General features: G+C 38.9%; 1 long non-coding RNA gene across 1 annotated transcript in view; it reads right to left on the bottom strand.

Moving 5' to 3' along the window:
- Nucleotides 1-2832: 2832 nt before the first annotated feature.
- LOC141554236 (uncharacterized) overlaps nucleotides 2833-22225 on the bottom strand; it is a 30705-nt gene continuing 11312 nt past the window's right edge. Inside the window, exons 3-4 of the long non-coding RNA XR_012485801.1 lie at nucleotides 18697-18934; nucleotides 2833-3264 (exon numbers count right to left, since the gene is read on the bottom strand). This is a non-coding gene — a long non-coding RNA (uncharacterized LOC141554236). The remainder of the gene's footprint in view (nucleotides 3265-18696; nucleotides 18935-22225) is intronic.

The following is a 22225-nucleotide window of genomic DNA, read 5'->3' as shown; positions in this document are numbered from 1 at the left end:
ACCCTAGCCTAAAAAAAGAAGAAGAAGAAGAAGAAATACCTGTAAGAAAGAGGATTACTATAACAGATAATGATGACATTTTTAAAAGTCTGCAATTAAAAATGAAGTACACTGCCAAGATCTTTAAAAGTCTGAAATAAGTTGCACATAATAACTTGGAGTTAACTTGCTACACTTCCTCACACTCAAGTTTTAAATCAGCTTTTGTGTTCCAAATTTTTCTCTCCTCCTCCCCACCCTGCCCCAAGACAGAAAGTAATCCAAAATAGGTTAAACATGTACAATTCTTCTAAACATATTTCCACATTTTTCATGCTGCACTAGAAAAATCAAATCAAAAAGGGGGAAAAAATGGAAAAACAAAACAAAACAAAAAGCAAGCTAACAAATGCTATGTTGTGATCCACATTCATCCCTCTGGATGCAGATGGCGCTCTCCATCACAAATCCATCGAAATTAGCCTAACTCACCTCACTATTGAGAAGAGCCAAGTCCATCAGAGTTGATCACATGATTTTGTTACTATGTACAATTAGGTCTCATCAAAAGCAAACTATCCCAATACATGAAATGTTTTGGCTTTTGTTGTGAGGTTAATCTGAAATGACTTGCCCAGAGTCCTGGTTCTTCATGAAATTTTTTACATGACTCCAAATATATATTTATATAAAATAGGTATTCAAGTCAAGTATTTACTCATATTCCCTAATTTTGCAACAGTCCCTCCTCCCCTGCCCCACGTAGGATCACAAAGCAGTTTAAGAAACTGAGATTTATGTGATGACTGTTTCAGCCATGAGTAGTCCACTCTCATAGGTTACTTGGACTTCCTGATTTTTTCATTTGTCATTGTGTATTTTTCCTTCATTCTTATATTGCAATCAGTTTGTGCAGATCTCCCCTTGTTTATACAAATTATTTGTCATTTCTCATCACACAATAATCCAATCCATTCATACATTCTAGTTTTTCCACCATTTGCCATTTGCTAATTACTTAATTTTTGTGTCAACAAGGATCTGGAAACAGGTTGTTATGAATATTTTGGTATTTATTAGATTTCTGTCTCTGACTTCTATTTCTGTTGTATCAAGGAACATGAACGATCTAGTTTTCTGTAATTTCATAACAATATGCAGACTAGTTGGACTATTTCACATTTCATGCAGTCATTTAACCCCAATTTCCTCACATTCACCACAACAACAAAGTAAAAAGGACAAGTAGGTGGTACAGGAGATAGAGAACTGACCCTGCAGTCAGGAGGACCTGAGTTCAAATCTTGCCTCGGACTAGTTGTATGACTGGGCAAGTCATTTAACTCAGATTAACCTCACAACAAAAGCCAAAACATTTCATGCATTGGGATAGTTTGTTTTTGATGAGACCTAATTGGAGCCAATCAAGATAAATGATTTATTCTTTGAATAAAAATTTAGGTATTTTCATCGTAGTCCCCTATGTATATATGCCTTTAACACTGATGGCTCCTGAAAATAATGGTATAAAGCAAGGATTGGTAAACTATGGCCCACTGATTGCAGCTTGTTTCTATATGGCTTTTAGACTTTAAAGTTGATATTTTAAGATGTAAAAAACCATGCAATTGATTTTTTTGACATCTGTATTTCAATATAATTTATTTCCTTTGTAATTCAATGTATTTAATATTATATACTTAAATTATTCTGAGATATTTTACATAGGCTTCAACAAATTGCCAAAGGGAGTCACAGTACAAAAACTTTAGAATCCCTGATTTTAAAACAAAGGGATCACTCTTTAAGGGTTGACATTAACTAAAAGTTTGAAATACTTGGAAGAACTCTGGGATATATATTCTTAGTTTTCAGGGTAAATTGCCCCTTATGTTCTTCCCAAAAGCAGGGAAAATAAAGATGGTGAAACTGACTTCAGTTAGGGAATTAAAAAGAAAAAAATTAAAATCGAGTTGAAAGTCAGTATGAAGCCCAGTGAAGTGTGATGAAGGACCTTAGTGGGCCACTCTGAGATCTCCCCCGCACAAAATGCCTGTGACTATTTCTCCAACTCCACAGTCAGGCTGGTATGAACTGCAGCAGGATCATGCTAAGGGTTAGTGGGGCCCGTGTCATAAGTGGAACTGGGTGGTGGAGAGTTTTAGGACTAGGGGAGCAGGGATTACAGATGTACAGGAAAATGCCCATTAGATAGGGAAACTGGAAAGCAATTTGGCAGAAACTAAATATAGACCACATCTCACACTATGTACCAAGATAGGGTCAAAATGGGTACAAGATTTACACAGAGGGTGATGTAAGCAAATTAAGACAGCATGGGAAATTTTACCTCTGAGATCTATGGATTGGGGAAAAATTCATGACCAAACAAATGATACAGAGAATATAAGATATAGAATTGATCATTTTGATTGCATTAAATTCAAAAGATTTTGCACAAACAAAAATAATGCAGCCAAATTTAGAAGGAAAACAGTAAACTGGGAGGGAAATTTAAAAATTTAAGATTGATAAAGGCCTCATTTCTCAAATATGTAGAGATCTGAGTCAAATTTATAAGAATATGAGTCATTCTCCAATTGATAAAGTGGTCAAAAGATATGAAGAGGCAGTTTTCAAAAGAAATCAAAGCTATTACTGGTCATGAAAAAGATGCTCTCACTATTGATTAGAGAAATGCAAATTAAGACAATTCTGAGACGGTACTTCACACCTATCAGTTAATATAGCAGAAAAGGAGAATGATTAAATGTGCACTAGGTCTGTATCCTGTAGAGATCATGAAAACAGGGAAAAGGACCTACATGTACAAAAAAAGGCCTTTAGAATTAGTTTCTTTTGTTTTTAATAGCTTTATTTTTCCAAATACATGAAAAATAGAGTTATTTTCAGAATCATGTGAGAAAACCATTCTTCAGCTACTCCTTCCTTCTCCTCCTCCTCCTTGGAATGTATGGAGAAGTACTGAGGGCTCCCAGCCAGAGCTGAGTTTAATCTATTTTATCACAGCTGACAGAGAGACAGAACCGCTAAGTATACTGATCCTGATTTCCTTTGAATAGAGGGTTAAGGGAGCCAGGCTGTGGGGAAGCCAGGGAGGGGCGGAAGAAAGCAGGAGGTTGACCAGCTGCCTGGATGGCTGCTCCATTGGGAGGCATCTCAGTTTCATGGGAAGGGGCTGCTAGGATGCTCAGCCTCCAGACTGCCCAGATTCTCCTTGTGTAATTCTCCTCCAGGATTATATAATCCCCTGGTCTCAATTTCCTGTGAAAAACAGAGGTTGGACAATCTCTTAAAATTCCTTTTGTTGCTATGGTACTAGGTGGGAGGACACCATTCATTATTGCTGACCTAGCTCCTGGCAGATCCTAGAGCCAGACTGAGGAGCCTAATCTGGAACCTCTCTAGGTATCATGGAATCTGGTAAACCATCCAGCCTCTTCTGGTCCTTTGTATACAATCTGTATAATGGGGGGCTAGACTTTGAAGATTCTACCTCTAAAACTCCCAAATCCTGTGGTGGTGATGATCCTATAGAACCTGATATATGGTACTTTGACTGTCTCTGCTGTATCTCTCCCTGCCTCCCTTCATTTCTCACTCTCATTCTCTCTCCTCTCCAACCTAAGTCTCCCTCCCTCCCTCCTTTCCTCTCTCTTTCTCTCCCTCCCTCCCTTCCTTTCTTCCTCCCTCTCTCTGTCTGTGTCTCTCCTCCCTTCTCCCCCTTTTGTGCTTTATTTGTGTCACTTATAGCTGTTTTAGGAGACAGCTTTCTTCCTCACCTCCTCCTCCTGCCACCAAAGATAAGCTGGAATAGGAACCAGTTCCATCTGGTTGGCTGTAAATAAAACTAGGGGACCCCTCAGCCTCAGCAAATCTTGCAGAGGCACGATTATCCCAGAGACCTTGGATATCCTCAAGTCCAAACGCTTTATTCTAACAGCTATAGAGGCCCGAGGGAATGCTCTCATTTACTTGAGTCACCCAATTAATTAGCAGTGATTTTATTATTAAAACTCATTTCTGAATTTTCACCAATGGTACCAACAACCAAATGCTATCAATCTTTTTTTTTTTTTCCATTTTGTATCTTCAAATATTTTATTTAATTTCCAACCCCAGATAAAAAAATTTTTAACATTCATTTTTTAAAGTTTTGAGTTCCAGATTCTGTCCCTTTCTCCCACCTCTACCCCTTTAATGAAAAGGTAAGCAATGTGTTATTATATCTCAGAGGTTGTATAATCCAGCCTCTTCATTTCACAGATGAGAAAACTGAGGTCAAGGGGAGGTTGAGTGACCTGTCCCATAGGGTCACAAAGCAGTGACCCTTGGTCTTTGAACTCCAGAGTCAAGGATCCTTATTGCCCTTTGTTCACTCCCTGATGCCTTCATTCTGAGGCCCCAAAGCCCAAACATACTTTTTATAAAATGTCATTCTGTGCTTGTTAATTATTCTTTTTTTTTTTTTTTGAGACAATTAAGATTAAGTGGATCGCCTAGGGTCACACAGCTGTCACACAGTGACAATTTTAACATTTTTTTCCCCCAAATTTCAAGTTCAAATTCTGTTCCTCCTTTCCTTCCCTGCCTCATTGAGAAGATAAGCAATTTGACATGGGCTATACTGTGTTATTTCCATGTAAGTCATTCTGTGAAAGAAAACACCAAAAAAGAAACTCAAGAAAAATAAAATTAAAGAAAAAATATCTTAGATCTGCATTCAAGCTCCACCAGTTCTTTACCTGGAAACAAACAGTTTCCACAAGTTCCACAGAATTCTCTTGGATCATTGAATTGCTGCGAGTAACTTATTTGTACTATTATTCAATATGCCTGTTACTGTGTACAGTGTTCTCCAAGTTCTGCTCATTTTGCTTTGCATCAGTTCATGTAACTCCTTCTATGTTTTTCTGAAAGCATCCTGCTCATCATTTCTTTCTTTCTTTTTTTTTTTTTACAAGATATATGCATAGGTAATTTTTCAGCATTGATAATTGCAAAATCTTTTGTTCCAACTTTTCCCCTCCCCCCCTCCAGATAGCAGGTTGACCAATACATGTTAAATATGTTAAAGTATAAATTAAATACAATATATGTATACATGTCCAAACATTGTTTTGCTGTACAAAAAGAATTGGACTTTGAGATAGTGTACAATTAATCTGTGAAGGAACTCCAAAATGCAGGCAGACAAAAATAGAGGGACTGGGAATTCTATGTAGTGGTTCATAGTCATCTCTCAGAGTTCTTTCGCTGGGTGTAGCTGGTTCAGTTCATTACTGCTCTATTGGAATTGATTTGGCTCATCTCATTGTTGGAGAGGGTTGTCTATTAGAATTGATCATTATATAGTATTGTTGTTGAAGTATATAATGATCTCCTGGTCCTGCTCATTTCACTCAGTATCAGTTCATGTAAGTCTCTCCAGGCTTCTCTGAAATCATCCTACTGGTCATTTCTTACAGAACAATAATATTCCATAATATTCATATGCCACAATTTATTCAGCCATTCTCCAATTGAGGGCCATCCACTCAGTTTCCAGTTTCTGGCCACCACAAGGAGGGCTGCCACAAACATTCTTGCACAGGGAAAGATCCCTTTCCCTTCTTTAAGATCTCTTTGGGATACAAGCCCAGTAGTAACAACTGCTGGATCAAAGGGTATGCACATTTTGATAACTTTTGGGGCATAATTCCAGATTGCTCTCCAGAATGGCTGGATTCTTTCACAACTCCACCAACAATGTATCAGTGCCCCAGTTTTCCCACATCCCCTCCATCATTCCGCATTATCTTTTCCTGTCATCTTAGCCAATCTGACAGGTGTGTAGTGGTATCTCAGATTGCATTTCTCTGATTAATAATGACTTGGCTGTTCATCATTTCTTAAACCACAATGGTATTCCATCACATTCGTATACAACTTGTTCAGCCATTCCCCAATTGATGGACATCTGCTCAATTTCCAATTCTTTGACATTATTAAAAAAGCTGCTATAAATATTTCTGCACATGTGGGTCCTTTTCCTTTTTAAAAAAAAAAAAATTCTTGGGGCAGCTAGGTGGCGCAGTGGTTAGAGCATCAGCCCTGAATTCAGGAGGACCTGAGTTCAAATCTAGTCCCAGACACTTAACATATTCTAGCTGTGTGACCCTGGACAAGTCACTTAACCCCGGCCTCAGGGGGGAAAAAAAATTCTTTTTGGGATATAGACCTTTTGTCAAAGGAGTTGCATGATTTTATAGCTTTTTGGGCATAGTTCCAAATTAATCTCCAGATCATATATAGATTGAATCACTATACAACTTTATCAATAGTACATTAATGTTTTAATTTTCTCAGATCCCCACCAACATTTGTCATTTTCTTTTTCTATCATTTTAGCCTATCTAACAGGTATGAGGTAGGAGCTCAGAATTGTTTTAATATGCATTATTGAATGCATAGTGATTTAGAAGGTTTTTTTCATATGACTATAGATAGCTTTAATTAGTCTGTCTGAAAACTTCCTGTTCATATCCTTTGGCCATGTATTAATTGAGGAATGGCTCTTATTTCTATAAATTTGAGTCAGTTTTCTAATGCTTGAGAAATGAAATCCTTGGGATGGAAAGTGCCATCCACTTCCAGAGAGAGAACGATGGAGACTGAATATGAATTAAAGCATAGTATTTTCACTTTTTGTTGTTGTTGTTTGTTTACTTGTTTGCTTTCTTGTGGTTTTTTTCCCTTTAAATTTTATGTTTTTTACATAGCATGACAAATATGGAAATTCGTTTGGAAGAATTGTACATATTTAACCTGTATTGGATTGCTTGATGTCTTGGGGAGGCGAATTTCTACATCTAACTCAGTGTGCATATTATTCCCTCTTTGAGCCAATTCCATTGAAAATAAGGTTTAAGTGCTTCTCTCCTACTTCCCTCATTTCCCCCTCCACTGTAAACCTCTTTCAGGCATCTTTTAAGTCAGATAATTTATCCCATTCCACCTCTTCCTTTTCCCTTTCCCCATTTCATTTTTCTTCCTCATCTCTTAATTTTATTTTTTTAGGTAATCATACCATTACACTCAACATCTCTGCTTTCTATTTGTGTATACTTCTACCTGCCCTAAGAATGAGAAAGTTTTTAGGAGTTATAAATATAATTTCCTCTTTATGAACAGTTTAACTTCACCTAATCCCTTAAGGTTTCGCTTTCCTGTTTACCTTTTTATGCTTCTTTTGCATTTTGTATTTGAAAGTTAAATTTTCTGTTCAACTCTGATTTTTTATATTAAAAGATTGCTTAAAAGCCCCCCACTTCACTGAACATCCATTTTTTCCCCTTGAAAAATTATATTCATTTTTTCTGGGTGAATGATTCTTTAAATCCTAGCTATTTTGCCCTGTAGAATATCATATTTCTCTTTTAAAATAATTATTTCTTTTTAATACACATTGCTTTATGAATCATGTTAGGAAAGAAAAATCAGAACAAAAGAGGAAACCCATGGGAGAAAAAAATTAGAAAAAGGAAATGAACATTATTTATTATATCTATTATTATTACCTATTCCTATTGTATCTGTTCCAACTATTATCTATTCATAAGATTGTTCATAAGAAATGAGCAGGAGGATGATTTTAGAAAGACCTGGAGAGACTTACATGAACCGATGCTAAGTGAGATGAACAGAACCAGGAGATCATTGTACACAGCAACAGCAAGATTATACAAAGATCAGTTCTGATGATGGACGTGACTCTTTCCAACAACGAGATGATTGATGCCAGTTCCAATGATCTTGTCGTGAAGAGAGCCATCTACGGTACCCAGAAAGAGGACTGTGGGAACTGAGTGTGAATCACAACATAACATTCTCATTCTTTTGTTGTTGTTCACTTGCATTTTGTTTTCTTACTCATTTACTTTCTTTTCTTGATCTGATTTCTCTTGTGCAGCAAGAGAATTGTGTAAATATGTTTATACATATTAGATTTAACATATATTTTAATATGTTTAACATATATTGAATTGTTTGCCATCTAGGGAAGTATGTGAGGGGAAGAAGAAGAAACTCTGAAGCACAAGGGTATGCAAGGGTCAATGTTGTCAAATTATCCGTGCATATGTTTTGAAAATAAAAAATTTTATTAAAAAAAGAAAGAAAAAGAACAATAATATTCCATTACCTTCATATACTACAACTTATTCAGCCAATTGATAGGCATCTACTCATTTTCCAATAGAATACCATGTTTTAAGCCTTTGATTCTTTAATGTAGAAGCTGCTCAATTTTGTGGTATGTTGGCTGTAGCACCATAATACTTAAATTGTTTCTTTTTGGCTGCTTGAGGTATTTCTGGGAGGTCTGGAGTTTGGCTACAATGTTCTTAGGAGTTTTCACTTGGGGATCTCTATCTGGAGACAATCAATGGGTTTTTTCAATTTCTATTTTATCCTCTGCTTCTATAATATCAACACAGTTTTCTTTGACAATTTCTTGAAAGATGATGCCTACATTCTTTTTTTGATCATGACTTTCGGTAGTCCAATAATTCTTAAATCATTTCTCCTAGATCTATTTTCCAGATCAATGAGATTGTTCATGTTTTCTTCTATTTTTTTTTTCATTCTTTTGGTTTTGTTTCATAAAGTCATTAGCTTCTACTTGCTTGATTCTAACTTTTAAGGAATTATTTTCTTCAGCGAGCTTTTGTACCTCCTTTTCTGTTTGGCCAATTCTACTTTTTAAGAAATGCTTTTCTGCAGTGATTTTTTCCCTCCATTCTTCTCTTCAGCATTTTTTTTTTTTTTTTTGTATCTCCTTTACCAGTCTCTTGGCTCTTTTTCATTATTTTCTTTTATTCTTCTCACTTCTCCTTTTAATTTTCCCTCTACCTCTTAGTTTTAAAAATCTTTTTTGAGCTCTTCCATGGCTTGAGACCAATTCATATTTTTCTTTGTGGTTATGGATGCCGGAATTTTGACTTTGTTGTCTTTTCCTAAATGTGTTTTGATCTCGTTTGTCATAATTTTCTTTCATTTCTCTTTTCGATTTTCCCTCTACCTCTCTTACTTGATTTTTCTCAGGTGAGTCCCTACCTTTCCTGTGCCATCTTGGTTCCCTTTCCCTTTTGGACTCCCCATTGCCTCATCGCCCAGAGTTCCCCAAAGCCTTGCAGCCTTGCTTCTCCCCCTGAGGCAGTTCTCTTCGAGGTCATCTCTACAACACTTGGCACTCTTGGACTGGCCCCTCTTCCTCGTGTTCTCTTTCCTTGCCTTTTGTGACATTCTATGTGGTTCTCCTTCTGCCCCCTCATCACTCCTTTCTCTTTTTGGCCTTCCATGCTATCAGTTGTGAGGGCTTATGGAAATCCCATTAAAACCTGGTTTCCTGAAATAAATGGATGTCCATCAATTGGAGAATGGTTGGGTAAATTATAGTATATGAAGGTTATGGAATATTATTGCTCTGTAAGAAATGACCAGCAGGAGGAATACAGAGAGGCTTGGAGAGACTTACAGGAACTGTTGCTGAGTGAAATGAGCAGAAGCAGGAGATCATTATACACTTCACCAATAATACTATATGAGGATGTATTCTGATGGAAGTGGATATCTTCAACATAGAGAAGATCCAATTCAGTTCCAGTTGATCAATGATGGACAGAAACAGCTACACCCAGAGAAGGAACACTGGGAAATGAGTGTAAACTGTTTGCACTTTTGTCTTTCTTCCCAGGTTACTTATACCTTTGGAATCCAAGTCTTACTGTGCAACAAGAGATTTGGTTTTACACACATATATTGTATTTAGGATATACTGTAGCACATTTAATATATATGGGATTGCCTGTCATCTAGGGGAGGGAGTAGAAAATTTGGAAAAGTGAATACAAGGGATAATGTTGTAAAAAAAAATTACTCATGCATATGTACTGTCAAAAAATTATAATTATAAAATTAATAAATTAAAAACAAACAAACAAAAAAACCTGATTTCCTGGAGAAAAAGTGCTGATATGATCAGCCACAGGTAGATACACCATAACCTGTCTCCACATAGAGATGCTATTTTGGTCCTTTTGGAGAAGGAAGGACCACAGCCCATCAACCAGACTTTGACTGACTCTCCATTCCCCCACACACACACTCCATCTTTTATTTGTGTGTCCTAGATACATTTCCATTACTCCTTTTTTTCTCTCTTTCATTCATTCCCATGTTTTCCATTATTTCTTTTTTTCTTTTTTGGAGGCAATTGAGATTAAATAACTTGCCCAAGATCACAAAGCTCATAACTATCTAAGGCCACTTTTGAACTTAGGTCCTCCTGACTTCAGGGTCAGAGTTCTAGCCACTGCACCAGCTGTCCCCATATTTTCCATTATTACCTTTATGCATATGCAAAATATATTTCCCACTTTTCCAGTGTTCCAGTTGCCTGTCAGAAAACCACAAGTGCCATATCTAAAACTGAACTCAGCATTTTCTCTAATAAACTAGTCAGAAGCCTGTTTAACTTCAAGCTCTTCTACTTCCCTTTACCTACTTATTTTTCCAGTTAAAGATAACAACTTTCTATTTTCTAGGCAACTAGGTGCCACAATAAGGCCTGAGTCTAAATCTTGACTTTCCCCACTTTGTAGTAATGTAACCTATATCTTCCTCAGTTTCCCCAATTGTAAAATGGGAATCATAATAGCGACTATTTCTCAGGATTGTTATGAAGATCAAATGAGGTATTAGTAAAGTGCTTACTAGAGTTAAAGAGCACCTAGCAGATGCTTAATAAGTGCTCATTCCCTTCCCTTGTTTGCTTCCTCTGCTTTCTGTGATATTAGAGATTGTGTGTCCCCCACGGTCTTTCTGGCACCACCAACCCCTTCCCCCCACCTTTTCTCCTGTTGCATCATCACCTTTTCTGAAGACCCAGCACAGGTCCCCTCCCTGTCTTCCATGCTCACTCCTCCCCCCAGGTGAAACATCTCTCTGTTTCCAACTTTCTTACATTGGTATACTTGCACTCCTCTCATTCTCCTTTGCTTATTAGACTATTTATGAGTTTGAGAGCCAGTCCTGTAGGACGAAAAGTGTTTATTGAGTAGAGGATGCTCAATAGATGGGGGGAACTGACCACCTCCATTAAGTCCTTCCTGCCTGGCACTGGTCAGTTCAACATATGTTCAATGGCACTTGTGCTTTCTGGATGCTTCAGTGTAAGAAAAATTATAAATATAATAGTCACGTTAATAACGAATATGGAGAAGATAGTCTTTGCCCTTGTAGACCTTATATTTTAGCTGGAAAGAAAGGGCTTGTGTACAGTTTAAAAACAGTAATGAAACCATGTCAGCAGCTACGTGGCACCATATTGCATAGAACACCAAGACTGAAGTCAGGAGGACTCATCTTCCTGAGTTCAAATCTGGCCTCTGAGCTTTCCGAGCTGTGGGATCCTGGGCAAGTCACTTAACCCTGATAGCCTCAGTTTCCTCATCTGTAAAAAGAGCTGGAGAAGGAAATGGCCAACTACTCCAGTATCTTTGCCAAGAAAATCCCAAATGGGGTCACAAAAGCTTGGATATGACTAAAACGACTAAACAGCTATGATATAATTACTAAGTAACTATATCAGGCTGGATAAGCTAAGTTTAAAAGGGGTATAAATTTAGACCAATATCACTCTTGAAAAAGATGAAAAAATATTAAATTGAATATTATCAAAGAGGTTGTAGCAATGTATTAAATGTCAATTGTGATCTAGTGGGACATAATCCTGGAATGCAAGCAGGATTCAACATTAGGAAAAATATTAGCATGATCACTTTAGTAGCAAAACCAACAGAAATCATTTGCTTTTATAAAGGAGGAAAAATGTGGCAAAATACAGTGCTTGTGTCTGTTAAAAACACTAAAAAGCATAGGAATGAAAGAATCTTTAACGTGATCTCAAGCATTTATCTACAGCTAAGAGCTAGGATTATTAATACTTGAGAAACAATGGAAGTTCTCTCCCAATAAAATAAAAAGGAAATTAAGGATGTCCATTGTTTCTTTTATTTGACATACAAGTAGATATAGCAGAAAGAAGAAGGGAAAGGAAAATAAGTGTAGACAAAAGTATCTCTCTTAATATGAATAAAATGATGGTTAACTTAGAGACTCCCAGAGAATCAACAAAATATTAGTCAACACAATACCTTCACTTAAGTTGCAGGATACAAGTTAAATCAAATCCTAAAAACCATCTGCAATTCTGTATATAATTAACAAAAACCAGGAAGAAGATATAGGAAGAGAAAAATTCTTTTTTTTTTTTTTTTTTCCCCCTGAGGCTGGGGTTAAGTGACTTGCCCAGGGTCACCAGGAAGTGTTAAGTGTCTGAGACCAGATTTGAACTCGGGTCCTCCTTAATTCTAGGCTGGTGCTCTATCCACTGCGCCACCTAGCTGCCCCCGAAAAATTCCTTTAAAATAACAACTAATTGTACTAAATAGCTAGGAATTAACTTACAAAGAAAGACAGGGCTTATATAAATGCAACTATGAAATTACATGCACAAGATTAAAAGCAGGCCTAAGTAATGAGAGAAATAACCAACATTCATGACTGAGCCAAATCAAATTTGTAAAAATAAAGGTGTATTCAGATTGATCTGTGTAGTACAATGCCAAATCAAATTCCAAAGGAGGGAAGCCAGATTGATAAAGGGCTTAAATCCAAGTCATATGAGTATCATTTGAAGGAAAATAAGATGTTTAGCCTGAAAAGTAGAAGAGCTGTCATACGGTAGAAAGATCAAATGTGTTTGATCCTAGAGAGCACATGTAGCAACAGGAGGCAGAGTCAAGAAGCAAAATGAAGCTGGAAGTTCCAAACTTTCCTAATAAGAGTCATCCAACTAGATGGAGAAGGAAATGTGAACTGTTCCAGTGTCTTTGTTAAGAAAACCCCGGATGGGGTCATGAAGAGTCAGACAAAACTGAAACCACTGAACAAGAAGACCCATAAACAGAATGGGCTGCTTTGGCAGGTAGTAAGCTGCGCATCATTGGAGATCCATGGGCAGAGATTCCATGACCTTTTGTTGGGAATATTTTAGTGGGGATTTCTTTTCTTCATGTAATTTCCACTAAAATAACTACAACCCACCAGTCCAATTTTCACTTTACTCCCCTCCAATGATGCTAGGATTTAGCCATACAGGACTTCTTACTGTTCTATACACACACCACTCCATCTTCCATCTCAAGAAGACGGAAATGATTTTGAATGGATGCATTTTTTTTTTTTAGTAAAGTAATAAAAGCACTACTTTGCTACAATGAGGGCCCAGTTGAAGATTGTATCACGTGAAATTGTAATGTACCCCGTCAGCTTATTTGAGAGACTTCCTTTATCTAGCTGCATTAAGCAGCTGAGATTAATAGAGGAGGAGGAGGATGGTGGGAGTCATTTGGAGCTGAGATCTGGCAAGAGATAAGCAGCAATAGGACAAAGAGGGCAAGAGGTTTGAGAACATTTAAAAATCAAGGGGAAAAAATTTAGATAGGTAGATATAAATATCTATCTATCTATCTATATCTCAGCAATGCATCATACCTGTGGATCCACTCCCCCTTACAAAGGAGGTGGGGAAGATCTTATCATATTTCATCTTTGGAGCCATTGTTGTTCTTGGTAATTTTGCAACATTTACTTTTGTTGATTTTGTACACCAGTTCCAATAGGTCTTTTCATTCTTCTCCATCTTCATCATGGAAAGTGAGACTCTGAGTTCTGCCATTAATAAGCTTTTTGGCTGTGGGCAAATTTCATCCATTTACTGGGTGTCATTTTCTTTCTATATAGAATGAAATGTAAAATTCCATATTGAACTGATCTTAGATACTCACTAGCTATGTAACCTGGGGAAGTCACTTAATTTCATCCTGCCTCAGTTTCCTCAGTTGTAAAATGGGAATTGTCATAACCCTTATTTCCCAGATCAAATGAGAGCATCTTTAAAGTGCTTTGCTAACCTTAAAGTATGAAAAAATTTAAATTTTAGCTATTTTTAATTGACTCTCGATATAATAATATAATGCTACTCATGCCTCACAATTACATGATAATTTAATGTTTTTCAAAGTATCAAGTAATATAATCTCATTTAAAATATCTAAAATTCTGTTCCTGACCCAAAAGAAGTTCTGTAATAATATACTAAAGTTGTTTATTTATTTAGAGTTATGAAAGATTATGGGATATATATGTATATATTATTGGATTATTATATTATGGGATTTATAACAAAAGATTTAGAAATGGGAAGGGACCTTACAGATTATTTGACCCTGGGCAAGTCACTTAACCCCAGCCTCAAAAATAAATAAATAAACAAATGCACATGCTCTAAATGGAATTCTCTTGCCACTATAGGGTTTCTGATGGCCCTTAGGTTCCCAGTCAGGAGAGTTTCTCCTCTGAGTTTCATGGCCATTAAAAGCTATAGATTTGTGCTGGGGTGTAAGGGCCCTTTAAATGGGCGGACACAGTGCATCGGGATTGAGGCCCAGAAGTAATTTCTGTGGATATTAGGACTGCCCTTGGGCGGGATCCTGGCCATATTGAGATAGTTTTGTAATGGGTGACTCTCTCGCTGATTGGCTGTGTGTGTGAGACCTCACAGGCCCTATATAAGCCCACTGCAGGCAGCAACCGCCCTCTTTAACCTCGTGCTGTTCACCCTGGCTCCTAGCCTGGGTGGCCAAGCCAAGATGGGTAGCCGAAAGAGGTAAGGATTTTGGTAGTGAACACATAGGTCTTCTGACCAGGTGTTCACTCGGGAACCAACAAGTCAGGGCATCAGTTAGGGCATTATGTGAGTAGGTATAATAAAGGCTTTTAAGATTACACGTGGTTGTTCTTGAGTGCGCTACCGGTTATTAAGCTATAGATTCAAGAGATTGTGGCCAGAGACCTTAGAAGGCCTCAGAGGAGGCGAGCCGGGTAGAGCTCACACTGCAAAGGTCAGTGGTCAAAGGTACTCTGGTGGGTCTAGGACAGACTAGTAATTGTAACTGCCAGGAGAGCACGATACAAATGGCGCCCAACGTGGGGGACGCATCAGGAATTATCAGGTTTTGAAAATATTTAATATTCAGAATTAAGATTCTGAAAGATCCGGTAGAAACGCCACTTAGGAGGGAAGACAGAGAAGCAATATGGACCCAGGTAAATCTGGGATCAGACTCAAGGACACAGCTGAACATAATGCTTATTATATAAAGAGGTTAAAGAGCCAGATGGAAGATCTTTTAACAAAGATCACCACTGAAGAAAAGCAGGAAGCTTGTAATCAAGCTCCACAAAGGCTATCCCCACACCTATTAGATATAGCTCGGAGAGGGAGCAACCTAGAGCTAATGTGTATGTATGACAGTATAGAGTATAAAATGCCACAGCAAGAGTTGCTGGAATTGCAGGTTAAACTACAGATGGAGATAGAGAAAGAAGAAAAAGCTAGGTTACTACAGATAGAACAGGAAGAGTTCAAACCAGTGGCAGAAACTAAGGAAGGAAATAAACGAATCACATGGACTTCAGTTGTAGAAATTCTTCTTAGCGTTTTGTTGGTTTACCTTGTGCATTGTTGTTTTAAGGAATTTATTGATTACTCTTTCATTGAGAAGAAGTTTAGTTCTTTTTATGTGCAAAGCTCAGGTTTGATTTTAAATCAGCCTTTGGGGAATTTTCCAATTCTTCTTCCCTCTGCCTCACCTTCTTGGGCCAAGGGAGAAGGGGGAGGAGGAAAAGGAAGGGAGATAATACCATCAGCACTGCCCATTAATCCATTCAAAACTCCTGTGTCTTCATTTCAAAGGACAGGAGTAGGCTTTATGGCCCAAGGCATAAAGGAATTGTGGGGTATTGAGTATAATCAGAAAAGTTTTGAAAATACAGTTCGGTTAATTTCTAAGAAACCTTACAGGGATAAGACCTTGCAGTTAGAGAGAGTGGAGTTTTATACTTATAAAACTGCTAGGATCGTCTTTGGAGAGTTGGAACTCCTCTTTTCTTACCTCGTGGATTTTCCACTTCCACAGGTGGGCTTGATTTCCCAACCCCCTACAGGTACTTATAAAACAGGGTTTATGTTTAGAATGGGTTGGAAAATTGTTTTAATCACTAGAATAAATAGACAGTGTGTGATCTTTGACCCAGGAGGAAAAGTAATATCAGATTTATTGATTCACACTACTGAAGTACAATTCGGTATCAGAAACTCAAACTTTGATTTTTAGGCAAAAGAATTCAGGGACATAGCCGAGTGTTCTAGTAAAGTCATTACTGCACAGACTATCCCCAAGATCTTCTCTTCTAAACAAGAGAAGGGAATTTTGGGATATGTGATTGCTTACAATTTTTAAATTTTGATTTTACATTTTTAAACATTTTTGATTTTACATCTTCAAAGTATTTTGATTTTACATTTTAAAGTTATTTTGGTTTTATATTTTTAATCTATTTCGGTTTTACACTTTTAAATTATTTTGGTTTTACATTTTTAAATTCTTTGCATTTTACCTTAGCAATGCACTTCGGGCATACACAGAAAGTGCAGCTAAGTGACAGACTGACTTTTGTCTGACTTGTTAATCTTTTTGACAACAACTTTGTTTCCACTGTGATGTGGAAAGGCCTGGATGGCATTTGGAAAGGCCCAAGTTGGGCCCCGGGGACATTCCTTCCTAGGTGCAGATCCAGCAGCAGAGTTCATCCCCACCAGAGACATTTGTAACCTGGGGATCCAAGAGAAGGACCAGACAACAGTCCAGAGAGACCAGCCAGATGTCAGCAGCCCTTCAGACGCTGATGGCAGCGATGCCCCTCCTGACCGTGACCAGAGACACCAGACACAGTTCCAGTGTTGCAGCTGAAATGGACTGTTTTGGGTGATATGCAATATAAAGACTGTAAATGGACAATGGGCCTGCTTGCTTCTCCCGTGGCCACTTGCCATATGGTGGCCTGGGAAGAGGCTTTGCCCTATGCTTTTAAATTAGTGGGTGAAAAACCAACACACCCACCTACCATTGTTATTGAGACAATGTTACTGGACATGACTTTGCTTATGTGCACCTGTGAAACTAGAATTGCTCTAGAATTGTGAAAAGTGCAATAGAGAATTGTGATAAGCTAGAATTGCTCTAGAATTGTGAAAAGTGCAATAGAGAATTGTGATAAGCTAGAATTGTTCTAGAATTGTGAAAAGTGCAATAGAGAATTGTGATAAGCTAGAATTGTTCTAGAATTGTGAAAAGTGCAATAGAGAATTGTGATAAACTAGAATTGTTCTAGGATTGTGACAAGTGCAATTGAGAATTGTGAAAAGCTAGAATTGTTCTAGGAGTGTGAAAAGTGCAACAGAAAATTGTAAGAAACTAGAATTGGTCTAGAACTGTGATAAATGTAACTAGAATTGTGACAACCTACCTACTGATATTTGTTAACTAGAATTGTGATGTTTTACCTTGTTGACTTCCCACCTCAGTGTTGACATCCTACCTCATTGGCATCCAATCTCTTTGGCCTATTATCTCGAGTATGACTTTGATGAATGGGTTGAACACTTGGGCCACTGTTGAGCCTGGTTCTCATTGTCATACTTCTGTTTACTGATTTGCTGCTTTGTACCTCCTTGGGCATAACACACTGTCATCTCATGGATCAAGTGAACTATAGCTGGTGCTAAAAGTTTAGCTTGATGAGATGTGCGGTTCCCGCAAAACAAGAGAAAGGGAATTGTAAGGGCCCTTTAAATGGGCGGACACAGTGCATCGGGATTGAGGCCCAGAAGTAATTTCTGTGGATATTAGGACTGCCCTTGGGCGGGATCCTGGCCATATTGAGATAGTTTTGTAATGGGTGACTCTCTCGCTGATTGGCTGTGTGTGTGACCTCACAGGCCCTATATAAGCCCACTGCAGGCAGCAACCGCCCTCTTTAACCTCGTGCTGTTCACCCTGGCTCCTAGCCTGGGTGGCCAAGCCAAGATGGGTAGCCAAAAGAGGTAAGGATTTTGGTAGTGAACACATAGGTCTTCTGACCAGGTGTTCACTCGGGAACCAACAAGTCAGGGCATCAGTTAGGGCATTATGTGAGTAGGTATAATAAAGGCTTTTAAGATTACACGTGGTTGTTCTTGAGTGCGCTACCGGTTATTAAGCTATAGATTCAAGAGATTGTGGCCAGAGACCTTAGAAGGCCTCAGAGGAGGCGAGCCGGGTAGAGCTCACACTGCAAAGGACAGTGGTCAAAGGTGCTCTGGTGGGTCTAGGACAGACTAGTAATTGTAACTGCCAGGAGAGCACGTTACACTGGGGTAGCCATCCTTTTTTAACCTGATTTCCTATGGGATCAAGGGCCTTCATTTAGAAGACAACTGGCTGATCTTAGAAGTGACTCATAGGAGCATTTACTGGCCTTTATGGGAATGAAACTCATGGCTTCAGCCCACTATTCAACTAACCACCCCAGATGGACAGTGTGGGCCATAGAGTCTCCAGCACAGCACGAGCCACCAGCAGATGTTGGGGATGGGCAGGGCCTGATGGATAGCCCCGATGGGAAGATTCCTATCACCCACTGCAGTTTTTCCCCTTCTTCCCATCCCGCTACACCAGCCTGAAGTTGCTAGATCCATCTCTTACCTACCTCAGCATCCTCTGTTGATCCCTCTTATAGTCAGCATCAGCACCGATTCAATGCTTGCCTTCCTGCCTGTGGTCCACCCCAGGCTCCTTGTCTGGTGAACCCCATCCTCTAGAGACATGGACTTAAAGACTATCCTGGTCACAGCCTTTGCCATACAGTGCTATTAACCTGGAAGGAGCTGGAACTTGTCTGTGAAAAAGAGTGAATTCCTCTTCCTCTTTTTCCTCAGTTTCCTTCACTGAAAAATAGAGATAGCATACCTTGAATTGATTCATCTTTGGCTCTAGAATAGTAAATTAGTCTTTAAAAAAACATTTTTATATGGAGGCAACTAGTGGAATAAGTGTATTTTTTTCCTGAGGCAATTGAGGTTAGATGACTTGCCCAGGGTCACACCTAGGAAGTATTAAGTGTCTGAGATCAGATTTGAACTCAGATCCTCCTGACATCAGGACTGGTTCTCTATCCACTACACCAACTAGCTGCCTTTAAATGTATTTTTTAAAATCATCTAACTGAGAAATTGTTGAATTGTTGTTGGATCCACAGGGAAAGGGATATCATGTCCACTTGGTCAGGGGGGGAATCTGGCTTCAGCTTCTTGTTCAGCCCAATCTCAGTGTTATGTGACAATTTTAATTATAGTTTAGATTGTGTTCATGTCTAGGAGTTTGTCCCAAAGAGAGTAAAAAAATGGTACCTATTACAGTCTTCTGAGAGTTTGATACTTAAACCTAATTAGAACATAAAGCAATGCTGCAGGGGCCGTTGGAACATTTTCCGTGTTACTTAGCCTCTGTACTGTCTAAACAATTCCCCGTGGGTTTGTTCCCCAGTTCTCTCTTGCTGTCTATCTATGTAAGAGCCAGGAACTCCTCCCTGGTGCCTTTCACTCTAACCCAACGGGCAGCTCTCACCCAGGACAACTAAACCTCTCAAACTCACCTCTGAGCCTGGAAGTGTCCTTCTCAAGATGGATACTCATTTGCCCATAATTATGAAAAAACAAAATCCCCAAAAGGCAGCCAGGAGCCCACTTGCCTGGTTAGATCCCCTGCCCTCGCTGCCACGTGAGCAGTCTCCTCATGCTGTTGAGTGGCCCTTCCCCACTGCTCATAGTCTTGGAGGTATCTGAAGTTACCTGGAAGGCCAAAGGAAAGGCAAAAGCCACCTCCTCATTTGAGTTGTGCAGCCCTCTGCCTGTTTTGGAACAGGGAATTTGCCAAGAGACCATTCAAATACTGCCGTTCTGTGTCAAAATTCCCAAGTCCATTCAGCATCAGGTCACTGGACCAAGTTCCCATAAGGCCCCTGGGCCAGGTAGAGCAGCTCTAAGACCTCTCCATGGGGGTTCCCCTAAAATCCAAACTGTGTTACATCTTTTACTCACTGTGACCCCGAACACAATCCTTAACTTATATAGCTTTCTAGGCAGTGCCGATGACCTCTTCAACACAGTTTTTATGGTGACAACTCCCAAATCTTTCTTCCAGACAGTTGCAGATACACAATTTGGCTTAAAGTTTTGCTTTGTGAAAATACAAAAATCCCTTGAAAGGGATGGCACATTTGGGACTTTTTGTCATAGGAAAAAAATTTCTCAGATTTTTTTCCTGACACTTGTTTTTCTAGAGAGAGACCAAAGAAGGAAACATTGATGGTATCACTCACCAGCACAAAAAGCACAGAAAGGAGAAACTGGGGACGGGGAAGAGAAAGTACCTATTTCACAATTTTGCTGAGATTCAGCCCTGCCTTGAAGACATTCCCTGTGCTAAGAAATCTCTCTCCTGTTTTTATATATATATATATATATATATATATATATATATATATATATATATATATATATATGTATTGCCTCACTACCATTTCACAGATTCTTGGCTTATAAAGTCAGGTCTGGAGCTGGGGGGCTGCACCCATGGGCCCTAGCCACCCAGATTATCCAGAATTCAAACACAAATCTGCCAACTTCAGAGCCAGCTCTCCTTCTTTCCTTCCTAAGGCCTAATAGCTGCCATGTCCTAGATTCCCCAAGAGGATTCTGGAACCCCGGTGACATGATTTTGTCACTCACAGGAGGCCGGTGGATAGGGCCTGTTGGATGCCACCAGGGAAAGAAGGAAGGATGGCTGGTGGTGAAGGCTCTGGGTCTGGGTGGGTGCCAGGTGCTTTCCATGGCTCTTTCCCACAGTCCTTGTGGCATTCCCACATGCTCCGCCCCTACCTCAGCTATGAGGGCTCCTCCTTTGTTTCACATTTGCTCCCTGCCACTTGTCTTTTGTCCAAAGGCACTGGGATGATTCATTACAGAGACTTTCCTGGGCTACCTATAATCTGTTTTAAGGTTTCAGTTTCCTCATGGGTACAAACCTCTGGTCCCAGCTTTTGTAATCTATAGAATGATTGTGGGGCTGTGGGATTTGCATAGAATAAGTGATTAATAAAGACTTATTGAACCGAATTAACCCAGGTCAGGGCCTTCCTTCAGGATAGTGGCAGGGCAGAAGGAAATTATACTTTCAATTTCTCCTAGTCCAAGAAAAACACTTGTCATCTCTGTGTCCTAAGTATTTTCTGTTGTGGAAGAAGTAAATAGATGGCTTCTGCCTAAAATTCTTTTTATACTTATACTTTCCCAGTTGGGCTCCTACAATTTGCAGTGATCCTAGACTCTTGCCCACTCTTAAGCTTTTATCCTGGGATGGAAGCAATGAGCCAGAGAGAGCAAGGCTGCAGCCTCACCTTTAAAATGACCCTGTATCCTGCCAAAACCCCCTGAGATATAGGGTTCCCTAAGGCAAGACAAACACCTGGATCATATTCCCTCCACTTTCACCCCAGAAATTCTCATTTACTTTGATAGTTCAGCATCACATGAAACCTTTCTTAACTCCCCTAGTGCCTTCACCTACAAAAATGACTATTTATTTAGTTTGTATATATTTTGCATGTATATATATATATACAAAATATATTAACATTACATATTATATATGTAATATATATGAGAGAGAGAGGGAAAGAGAGAGAGAGACAGAGACAGAGAGACAGCGAGAGACAGAGAGAGACACAGAGAGAGAGAGAGAGAGAGAGAGAGAGAGAGAGAGAGAGAGAGAGAGAGAGAGAGAGAGAGAAAGGGAGGGAGAGAGGGAGAGAGAGAGAGAGAGAGAGAGAGAGAGAGAGAGAGAGAGAGAGAGAGAGAGAGAGAGAGAGCCCAACAACCCTTTGGGCTAATTCTTCTAAATTGTAGCTGACCCATGAGTTGGGCTATCAAAGAGAAATAGCAAAACTTAGGATTCTAGGAAATAAACCTAAGTTGTTGAGTTTTTTCAAGTACAATTTCTCAATAACTTCCATGTATTTTGTTCTTATTTATTAGCAGCCAGACTTAATTAGCTTTTAGTTAGAAATATTTCCTGAGATAATGTAGCAGGAGCAGTTGGTACAAATACATTCCCCCATGCTCCCACAAGAAGAGAATCCAGTGGGAGAGACCTCAAACTTAGGGAGCACATGTGGCAAA

Source organism: Sminthopsis crassicaudata, chromosome 2, assembly GCF_048593235.1.
Source record: "Sminthopsis crassicaudata isolate SCR6 chromosome 2, ASM4859323v1, whole genome shotgun sequence".
NCBI classification, from domain to species: domain Eukaryota; kingdom Metazoa; phylum Chordata; class Mammalia; order Dasyuromorphia; family Dasyuridae; genus Sminthopsis; species Sminthopsis crassicaudata.
This window is presented reverse-complemented; position numbering and strand designations above follow the sequence as displayed.